At 41.7% G+C, this 11,752-nt stretch overlaps 1 protein-coding gene across 1 annotated transcript in view; it reads left to right on the top strand.

Moving 5' to 3' along the window:
• Nucleotides 1-8,332: 8,332 nt before the first annotated feature.
• The window catches only part of cd82b (CD82 molecule b), a 174,627-nt gene continuing 171,207 nt past the window's right edge, over nucleotides 8,333-11,752 (top strand). The window contains exon 1 of the mRNA XM_039739070.1: nucleotides 8,333-8,440. The gene's annotated coding sequence lies outside the window, so the exon portion shown is untranslated. The remainder of the gene's footprint in view (nucleotides 8,441-11,752) is intronic.

Below are 11,752 nucleotides of genomic sequence, written 5' to 3'. Positions count from 1 at the left end.
GTATTGACCCCCTTTATCTTTTTGACAACCACGGCACGTCCAACCTTCCTGGAAAGGGGTCTCTCTTTGAACTGCCTTTCCAAAGGTTTCTTCCATTTTTTCCCTACTGGGGTTTTTTTCTTGTCGTCTTAGAGAGTCAAGGCTGGGGGGCTGTCAAGAGGCAGGGCCTGTTAGATAGATAGATAGATAGATAGTTCACATACTCCAGTAGCAGCATACTGATAAAGAACAGTATTAAATTAAAGAGTGATAACAATGAAGGTATAACAGACAATAACTTTGTATAATGTTAACATTTACCCCGCCAGGTGGAACTGAAGAGTCGCATAGTGTGTGGGAGGAACGAAAAATAAATTGTATTGTATTGTATTTGTGACAGACATCAGCAAGAGTGAAAGGGAAGGTCTACAGGACAGTAGTGAGACCAGCTATGTTATATGGGCTGGCGACGGTGGCACAGGAGACAGAGCTGGAGGTGGCAGAGTTAAAGATGTTAAGATTTGCATTGGGTGTGACGAGGATGGACAGGATTAGGAATGAGGACATTAGAGGGTCAGCTCAGGTGGGACGGTTGGGAGACAAGGTCAGAGAGGTGAGATCGCATTGGTTTGGACATGTGCAGAGGAGGGATGCTGGGTATACTGAGAGAAGGATGCTAAGGATAGAGCTGACAGGGAAGAGGAAAAGAGGAAGGCCTAAGAGGAGATTTATGGATGTGGTGAGAGAGGACATGCAGGTGATGGGGTTGACAGGGCAAGATGACGAGGACAGGAAGATATGGAAGAAAATGATCTGGTAATAGGAGCAGCCAAAAGCAGAGGAATCATCACCATATTCATTAAACTGAATCAAACATTACAGGCACAGAGAATGTGCACGAAGAAGAGCAAAACAGAAGTCTTGGTTGTAACAACAAAACACAGTGGGTGTAGAAGTAGCTATGAAAGATCAGAGTCAGGTGAAATCTTTGAAATACCTCAGAAGTTGGACTGATGAAGATGGGGAACTCACAAAGAGAAATACAGACAAGGCTGTAAAGAGCAGGCAATGCATGATGGAAGATCACTGGAGAGGTCTGGGATAAACAGATACTACTTAAGAAAGAACACTTCTCTAAAATACAATGGTGAAACCTGCACTGATGTCTGGTGCAGTGGTGTGGGCTGGGAAAGAGGAACAAATAAGAACACGGGAGGTCAAAGAGATGAAGTAACCAAGAGCAAAATGGAGGGTAAAGGTAGCTAGCAGATGGCGTAATGGAGGCTTCAGACAGAAGGTGAAAGGACTATTGGAGGTAAAAATCAAGAATCAAGGCCGATAATGTGGACGTGGAGAAAGTATGGAGGAAGATAACTTAGTAAAACGGCAAAGTGCAGCAGAAAGCCAAGAGAAAGTCCAAGGAACAGATGGATGGATTTCATCAAGGAAGATAAGCTGGAGAAGATGTTGACTTAAATATTACTTTAAAAGTTTTCTAGAAAAAAATGTAAAAGTGATGCGGTCTCTTGAAAAATTATGCAAGTGAGAATTTTTTTAAATGCAATGACATGTCTAAGTCACATTAGAAAAGAGGAAATGACCGGTCATTTCAATGTCATCACTTGTGTTGATTGGTAAAATTCACCAAAGCTTTTTTTTCATAGAAAATTTGTTGGGTTTGCTGGTAACCCTGTTTGTAGATTTGGCGTGCGACCAGCTTAGATGAACTTTTGGCCGTTGTGACATCATAGTGCGGTAGCAACCATGTTACCACAACCAAATCTGCGCTACCTCCCCGACTTGTGTTGTAGGCGCGCAAGAACTTTCATGCATGCATGTTGTAAGCATACTCCACCTCACACTTCACATCCTTGTCTGAGCTGCTTTGCGTTTATGTGAATAATTTACACACATATGTGATGTTACTACCCAATGGACACTCCAGCTGAATTTGCAACTCACATGCATTTAAAAATTTCCATTTAAGGCGGACAATGGCCAAAAATTTTGAGAATGACACAAGTATTGATTTTCAGCAAGTTTGCCGTTTCAGTGTTTTCAGATCTTATTGTCAGACTAGAGGGCTTTGCCCCCTTCCTCGCTTCACTTGCCAATCCCCGGGAGGGTGCTACGTGCAAGCCACTTTGCGGTTCTGCCGCTCGTGTATGGGGATGCGGATGTACAATTTAAAAAGATTGTTATTTTCATGGGAATTGTTACATATGCATAATAGAAGTATTTTACATTACAGAGAGTAATTAACCATAATTAAATGTAATAAATTGAAAGAAAATTATGTTTCATGTTAGAGGTATGCATTGCGTTATACGTTTTCATTCCATTTGGCTTTGAAATTAACATGCAAATACTTTTTAAACTTACACTTTTATTGTAAAACTTCAGTAAAAACAATATTTGAAATTAACTTTTCGTCAATATCGCATTGAATTTTGATTCCTTGTTTGGAACATCGTGACAATGCAACGTATAACTGCCCGTGAGTGAAAATCGTTTCTTCTCTCTAATAAATAAACCGCCTTTTTTGAATGTTTGTCCCTGTGATTTGTTAATTGTCATAGCAAAAGCTATTCTAACGGGAAACTGTAAATGTTTTAATACGAACGGCATATCAAGATCTCCTTTGGTGTCTATGTGTGTTATCCCCTGAGGATGTACTACATTACCTTTCTTGTCGCCTGTTAAAATTGTTCGACCAGTTTTTAATACAATTAACATTGTCCTATTGCATAGCCCATCACTCAGACATAAATTGCGCAATAACATTAAGATACGTCCTTCTTTCAACAGTAGTTCAGCCGGTGGAAGACCAGACGGTATTAACGGTTGTTGTTATTCTTTGTGATATTGTAAGTTGATGTTTTCATCTTCCGCACCATCACCACCGACTGTTTTAGCAGAGTCTATTGAAACGCATTTAACCAATTTGCTGTGTAACCGATTAACAGTTTTTTGCGTGAATTCATTTGACTTAATCGTTTCTTGGTGCTAGGATTGCCCGTGTACTCATTTCTTCTGTTGATAACCCATCGGGATGAAATTCTTCAATAAGATTTGGACATAATAAGTCTTCTTGTATTGGGAACTTAAAGTGAGGAAAACGTAAAAAATTTATAAGAGCTGACAGCGCAGGAACCGAGTCTGCCAAAAGCATTCACACGAATGAGAGGTGAGAGGACCACGGGTGTGGGCTGTTAACCGGAAATGGTTGAGAGGAGGGCGGGACTTGAAAAAATCTCTTTGCAATAGTCTTGTCTGATCTCAAGATTTTCTTTTATAATAGAGAGATGTTTCTCTGGTATACTAAAGTAGAATTCTAATCATGTCAGAAGTTTCAAAGGGTTTTATTGACAATTGCATCAAGTTTATGCGTATAAACTTATGAGTCTATATTTGCAGTGTTGGCCCTTCTTTCTTTTTCAAAACCTCTGCAATTCACCCGGGCAGGCTGGCAATCAACTTCTGGGCCAAATCCTCAGTGATGGCAGCCCATTCTGGCATAATCAGAGTTTGTGTTTTTTTTGTTTTTTTTTTCCACCTGTCTCTTGAGGACTAACCACTAAGTTCTCAATGGAATTAAGTTTCCTAGCCATGGACCCCAAAATTACGATGTTTTAGTTCTCACTTTTGCCTTATGGCCCGGTGCTCCATCATGCTGGATTGTTCATTGTTGGTCACCAAACTGTTCTAGGATGGTTGGGAGAAGTTGTTCTCTGCAGATGTTTTGGTCCCATTCTTTTTTCATGCCTGTCCTTTTAGGCACCACCAGTGCAGAGCTTGCTCAGAAATGGCAGCAGGCAGGTGTGAGTGAGGTGAAGACTTTTGGAGGGTGGCCTGGTGGGTGTCAAGAAGGGCAGCAAAGAAGCCAAGAAAAATATCAGGGTCAGACTGGTATTCTGTAAAAGGTACAGAGACTGGACTGCCGAGGACTGCTGGGCTAAAGTCATTTTCTCTGATGAATCCCCTTTCCGATTGTTTGGGGCATCTGTAAAAAAGAAAAGCTGAGAGCTACCGTCAGTCCTGTGTCATGCCAACAGTAAAGCATCCTGAGACCATTCATGTCACGTGGGGTTGCTTCTCACTCACAATTTGGCCTAAGAACACAGCCATAAATAAAGAATGGGACCAAAACATTCTCTGAGAGCAACTTCTCCCAACCATCCAACAACAGTCTGGTGACCAACAATGAACAATCCAGCATGATGGAGCATCGGGCCATAAGGCCAACGTGAGAACTAAGTAGCTCGGGGAACAAAACATCAACATTTTGAGGTCCATGGCCAGGAAAATCTCCAGACCTTTAATCCCATTGAGAACTTGTGCCCAAGAAGCGGGTGGACAAACAAAAACCCACCAATTCTGATAAACTCCAAGCATTGATTATACAAGAATGGGCTGCCATCACTGAGGATTTGGCCTAGAAGTTGATTGCCAGCCTGCCAGGGTGAATTGCAGAGGTCTTGAAAAAGAAAGAAGGGCCAACACGGCAAATATTGACTCTGCATATACACTTGATGTCATTGTCGATAAAAGCCTTTGAAATTTCTGAAATGCTTGTAATTCTACTTCAGTATACCACAGAAACATCTGACAAAAAGATCTAAAAACAATGAAGCAGCAAACTTTGTTTAAACCAACAGTTGGGTCATTCTCAAAACTTTTGACCACATTCTATAGGGTGGTCCAGATCTAATTATGCAATTTTCATTACACTAGAACTTATTAAGTTTATTACATAGAAAATCACTCGAAAAATCCCAGACCATCAAGAAGTGTGCGAACTGACGACAGGAAGAATCGTTTTCGCACCGAACTGGAATCGTCCCCACATAAATCAAAGTCATCCAGGCGATCTGGATCTGCATAATTAGATTTGGACCACCCTGTACAACTCTGTGATGGCCAGTGTGATTTAAATAATAATAATAATAATTCTTTACATTTATATGGCGCTGTCCTCGCTACTCAAAGCTCTGAGACAGAGGGGAGCCACTTCAATCACCACTAATGTGTAGCATCCAGCTGACTGATGCGACAACAGCCATTTTTGCACCAGTCCACTCATCACACCTTAGCTTTTAAGTGTTGAAGTGGTGAAAGAGATATCCACGAGCAGCTGGAGCCTGTCTCACTCAGCAGCAGGGACAAGGCAGGAATGAACCCTGGGTAGGGCGCCAGTCCATCGCTGGGCGAACAAAGACACACATTAAGGCCAATTTACCAAAAGCTGTCCACTTAACCTGCCTGTCTTTGTGGACTCTTTTCTGTGAGAGATGTAAATGCAGTAAGTTAAACTGTAAAATAATTAAAGAATATATTCACAGTGTTTTTCATTGCCATGGTTGCTTTTCAAGTTACATATTTGAACCTGTTTTGGATAACAAAAGGCGTCCCTCATTTGTGAAAATGTTGTGCAAAATTGTGATGTTCTTTTGCACATGGTATACAATAACACACATGAAAGTTAGAAAAGATTTCTCATTGAAGTAACTTTAGTACTAATGTAGCATGGCTGGGCAATATAATTTGCATATACAAGTGATAAATACTTTCTTTACTTTTTTTTAACCGCCTTTACTTATTGTGTAAACTAGGGGGCAAGCCCCTCTGGGGCCTTTGACACCCAATCCCCAGTTGTGGCCAGAATATTAGTAAAATTTGTAAATGTACAAAAGAAAAATTGTTATTTATTGGAGTCAAAATCACGAAATTCAATAAATATCCATCCATCCATTATCCAACCCGCTATATCCTAACTACAGGGTCCCGGGGGTCTGGTGGAGCCAATCCCAGCCAAAACAGGGTGCAAGGCAGGAAACAAACCCCGGGCAGGGCGCCAGTCCACCGCAGGGCACACACACACCAAGCACACACTGGGACAATTTAGGATCGCCAATGCACCTAACCTGCATGTCTTTGGATTGTGGGAGGAAACCCACACAGACACGGGGAGAACATGCAAACTGCACACAGGGAGGACCCGGGAAGCAATCCCAGGTCTCCTTACTGCGAGGCAGCAGCGCTACCCACTGCACCACCGTGCCGCCCATTCTATAAATATGTTAAAGAAAAATTAATTATTATTTAACGGAGTATAAGTATGAGAATAAAATATTTACTCTCTTACCAAGAATTCCTGTTAAACTGAGGTCCACTATGCTCAATGAGTATTTATAAGAGACTAAATAAACGATCCATTCGTTTTAACTGACAAAAGCCACAACTTTCTTGATATTTTAGTTTATAATTTAAAAACGGAATAAGAATCTGAAAATCTAACAACATCACATTAAAGCTGGATAATTCTGAAAAGAAAGATACCAAACATATATACAGTATGTAGGTTTTGAAACAAGCCTGATTTAAAGCATGACTAAAAAACATGACATAAAAAGTCACATAAAATTTTAGCACTTTTAGGCTAAGGATTTTATATATAGAGAGTAGATTACTAAACATTATTTAACTGATTTTATTTTTCAGAATGGGGGGAACTTGCTTGCAGATTTGGGAATTGTGACTGAATTACCTGGCAACTCGGGTGGCATGGTGGAGCATCAGGGCAGTAGTAAGAAGATCAGGGTTTGTGTCAGTGGCGTAGCCGCTCGGGGTGGGGCGGTGCTTCAATTTGCCGCCCTCCAACATAACTGACTATGTCAACCTATTTAAACAGAAAATTAAAATGATGTACACAGAAAAATTAAGATAAATTGTGCATACATTTATTCATATATAGAGAAACAGCAATAATGTTTCACATATACCTGTAATTATTTATAAGCATCAACTAGACAAGAATATCATATAGACACACTGATTAGCCGTGTTCTGATTATTAGTTTAATATAATTACGCTGTGAAAACCAGAACCAGTGGAGTGTACAAGTGATAGGTGGGGATGTTTTCTGCGCAGAGCAAGAATGCATTTGGATTGATCACGAAACAAAATTATAAATTGTAAATTAGTTGTTTATCTACCTAGACATTATTATAAGTGTAATGTTTATGCTCATTTTTGTTATTGCCTCATAAATGTCGACTGAAATAAATAAAAAAAATAAATAAATGACCTACTCAAAGCTTCATGATGCACCAACATTGAAGGACTGAAAGCCAGAAGTCTACGTGACCATCATCATCAAGTCCTTCCATGAAAACACTAAATACAAAGAGGACTGTTTGACTTATGTTAGGTAGATTGCCCAGAGGGGACTGGGCGGTCTCGTGGTCTGGAACCCCTACAGATTTTATTTTATTTCTCCAGCTTTTGGAGTTTTTTTTTTTTTTCTGTCCACCCTGGCCATCGGACCTTACTTATTCTATGTTAATTAATGTTGACTTATGTTTATTTTTTATTGTGTCTTCTATTTTTCTATTCATTTTGTAAAGCACTTTGAGCTACATTTTTTTGTATGAATATGTGCTATATAAATAAATGTTGATTGATTGATTGATTGACTGCTATGTTTGATGCCATCACAGAAGGATTGTCTGAAAATTATTGGATAAAAATCAGAGAATTTTACTTTTTTCATTCATGAATGATATTTTCCGAACCCTGCTGCTTACACACAAATTGCACTGAGCCCCTAACTACGCCACTGGATTTGTGTCACCCCTGCATGGGGTTTGCATGTTCTCTCGATGTCTGTGTGGGTTTCCTCCTGGTGATCCGATTACCTCCTACAGTTCAAAGACATGGTTAACTAACAGGTTGGGTTAACTGACAAACCTAAACTGGCCCTGGTGATCGATAGGTGTGTATGTGTATTTGCCCTGCGATGGCCTGCCACCCTGTTCTAGGTTTGTTCCTGCCTAACGCCCTTTACTAGCTGGGATTGGTTTCAGCAGACCCCAGCGATCCTCATCAGGTCTAGGTGGGATGGAAAATGACTGACTGACCTGTCACTGCTCTTCATGCATGCTGGGCAGTTGCTATGCCATGCTAATCTATGTATGTTGTAACTTGCTGAGTGGTTGTGTAGATAGGGGCCTTAGTGCACTGCTTTTCCTGGGGGCCTATAACGCTGTTGGTCCAGAGTGTGTAATCTAGTCGTCCTGATGGTAGATCCGGCCATTAGAGAATCTTAGCCATGTTGAAAAAGCGACCTGATACATTACAGTATTAAAAATGTCTTATTTGTAAAGGTTACTGTCCACAAAAGAAAGAGAACGTGGTAAACACGCACGCCGCGCAGACTACACAGCCGGAAAAGACGGAACACAGAGGTGAGTGACCCACAAAGAGTTAACTTCTCGCTCTGTTGTGTTGGATAGCCGGCTCGCGCACGCGCGCACGCGCACACACACCCCCACCCACCCTGATAGATTCTCATATTATCCGCATGGTGGGGAAAGATTCTTCATTGCGCGACAACTTGGACACGTACAGTGCAGGCTCATCTTCTGTCTCTTCCACGTTCTCAAAGTCTGAGCAAGAAAAGTAAGTTTGGCGTTTCGTGGCGATTCCGACTCGTCTTGTGTCGCCAGCGTCTCTTGGTAACTGGCGGAATGAACGTTTCTCTTTCTTTTAAACGACGAATTAGTGAAAAAAAAGTTTTCAGCTTGGAAGAGAAAGTAGACATCGCCGTTGTACCCCGTTGCGATAAGCTTGTCGGTTAACGTTGGGAGAGCGGAGAGATCATCCGAACCCAACACGATCTCCTCTTATTTGTTTTTTTGTTTGTTTTGTGTTGTTTGATGTTTGCCATTGTGGCGTCACTCCCGGAGTGGTTGCGTTGACGCGGCTGTACCTGATGGCAGGTGCTGCCCATTGTTGTACTCGCTGCGACTGGTCGCCGAGTTTGGTACCAGCTGTCGTGTGCCCGAGTTTGTTTTGTGTGTGGCGGGCAAACCCGCGTGACGTGAGAGCCACTCTCTTGAGGGAGCGCGCACGCGCGCACACAGAGACGCACGCGTGGGCTTCGATTTGAGAGCTACGGCGGTGAATTGAGACGCGGGGCTTATGTTGCTTCGCTTTTTTAGTATTAAAAAAGGAGGATTAACCTTAATTTATTTAAAAAAAAAACCATCAGAGATTGAGGTAAGTGGCTTGCCATGGAAAGGAAATAAGGTGACGCCTGGCGATCTTTTAAACTTCGAAGTTTAAATTGGGCAGAGTTGTGACCGGGAGGCCCCGCGGGATTCGCTTCGCTGAACATTTACTTTTATTTCCCTGACGCCTTCTTTCAAGCAGGTTAGCCGCCAATGAGACACGCAGCTATTATTTTTTTATTAGATTTGTTATGATGTCTTGAGATCTTTCGTATTGCTTTTTCATAGAGAGCCCCATATTTCAACAGTAGGAGGTTAGGGTGCAGTTGGTGTCACCGAGTGGGGGACCCACCAGGGCTGGGCTGGGAATCCCAAGTCTATCCCAAGCCACTCAATACACATCAGTTTTTTTGTACAGGCACAGACTCAAAAAACCAACAAACATCTTGGAATGTTTTATGAATGAGGAGACAGTAGATTCAGCTTTTACACATACATTTCAGTCTTAAATATTAGTCTGAAGGCAACCTCTGATAAAGTGTGGAACATCCATCCATCCATCCATTGTCTAACCCGCTGAATCCGAATAGGGTCACGGGGGTCTGCTGGAGCCAATCCCAGCCAACACACTTCATAAATGTAAACACGTTATAAATAAATTACCCATGTAGTTCTGTAATATTTATATCAAAACAAATGTGAAAAGACCACTGATCCACCAAAAGTAGTTGTCCGTGGAATCCACAGTGCAGAGAAATCAACTGGGAATCTGGAATCTACACAGCCGGGCCGCTGTCAGTGTCTGAATAGTAATTCCACAAAGTTTGAAGTGTTGGTCAAAAGAGACCACTTTGAATTTCTTCAACAGACAAAAGAAAAAAAAAGTTTCAGTGCCACAGAATTCTGTCAAGCACTTATTTTAAATAATGCACTTGGTATACACAAAAAACTGTGAAACATTGTGTGTAGCCTATTCGGTCACTCTGTCATCATAGCGCAAAGGGTTAACTGTCAGAGCGCAAGAGACGCACTTTAAAAATATTTGAATAAAGTAAAAACAAGACACGTTCATTAACAAACTTATGAAATAAAGAACAACGGGTACATTTTAAAACACAAATACAGTATACTGTATTGCCAAAAGTATTGGGACGTCCCGCCAAATCATTGAATTCGGGTGTTTTAATCCCTACCATGGCCACAGGTTTATAAGCTGAAGCCCCTCGGCATGCAGACGGCTTCTACAAACATTTGTAAAAGAATGGGTCGCTCTCAGGAGCTCAGTGAATTGAAGCCTGGTACCGTGATGGGATGCCACCTGTGCAGTAAGTCCATTTGTGAAATTTCGTCACTACTAAATATTCCACGGTCAACTGTTAGTGGTATTATAACAAAGTGGAAGCAATTGGGAACAACAGCAACTCAGCCACAAAGTGGTAGGTGACGTCAAATCACAGAGCGAGGACAGCACATGCTGAGCTGTGCAGAAGTCGCCAACTTTCTGCAGAGTCAATAGCTACAGACCTCTAAAAGCTCAAGAACAGTGCAGCATAGAGAGAGAGCTTCATGGAATAGGGTCTCCATGGCCGAGCAGCTGCAGCCAAGCGTTACATCACCAAGTGCAATGAAGAGCTTCGGATGCAATGGTGTAAAGCCCACCGGCGCTGGACTCTCGAGAGCAGTGTAGACGTGTCCTCTGGAGTGACGAATCATACCATCCGATAGACGAGTCTGGGTTTGGACGTTGCTAGGAGAATGGGAGTCACCTGACTGCATTGTGCCAAGTGTGGAGGGGGGGGTGTGGTTTTGTTTTTCAGGGGTTGGGCTTGGCCCCTTAGTTTCAGCGATCGGAACTCTTAATGCTTCACCATACAAAGCCTTTTTTGGACAATTTCATGCTCCCAACTTTGTGGGGACAGTTTGGGGATGGCATCATGACAGAGCACCAGTGCACAAAGCAAGGTCTATAAAGAAATGGAGGTGCGAGTTTGGTGTGGCTGCACAGAGCGCTGACCTCGACCCGATAGAACACCTTTGTGATGAATTCGAGTGGAGACTGAGAGCGATCCAGGCCTTCTCATCCAGCATCAGTGTCTGACCTCACAAATGCTCTCCTGGTCACAAATTCCCATCAACACACTCCTACACCGTGAGGAAAAGCCTTCCCAGAAGAGTTGAAGCTGTGAGAGCTGCAATGGGTGGGCCGACTCCATATTAAAGCCCGTGTATTAAGAATGGGGCGTCATTAAAATTGGTATGTGTAAAGGCAAGCGTCCCAATACTTTTGGCAATAGAGTGTAATCCCACTCACATACGCGTTTCATTAATAAAAAAATAAATAAAATAAAACATTTCCTGTAGCCTGGTCAGTCACACTGACGGGAAAAAGGAAAGAAAAAAAAAAGTTAAAATTTTGACCATACGTTACACTTTATTAAAATTTGGAACAAACATAAAACAAATAAAAAGTAACAAATACGAAAACCCATACAACATCCAAATATAATTCAAAGTATATTATAAACTTTTAAACAATCTTCATATATAACTTTAAAGACAAAAGCACCAGACGCATGTACCTCTCATCATATCGCTCCAGTTTAACTGTCGGAGCGTGAGAAGCACACGGAGTCAAAGCTTGACTTGAACAAAAACAAGAAACCATCCAACCTGAAAAGAAACCCTCCAACATTAAACCAAAAGGATTTGTGCCCACTACAGAGCAGTAACACCTGCTCGTTTTCCAGTGTAATAACATTAT

The sequence above is a fragment of the Polypterus senegalus genome, chromosome 1, assembly GCF_016835505.1.
Source record: "Polypterus senegalus isolate Bchr_013 chromosome 1, ASM1683550v1, whole genome shotgun sequence".
In the NCBI taxonomy this organism is placed as follows: domain Eukaryota; kingdom Metazoa; phylum Chordata; class Cladistia; order Polypteriformes; family Polypteridae; genus Polypterus; species Polypterus senegalus.
Note: the sequence above shows the minus strand (reverse complement) of the source record. Positions and strands in the feature narration are given on the sequence as shown.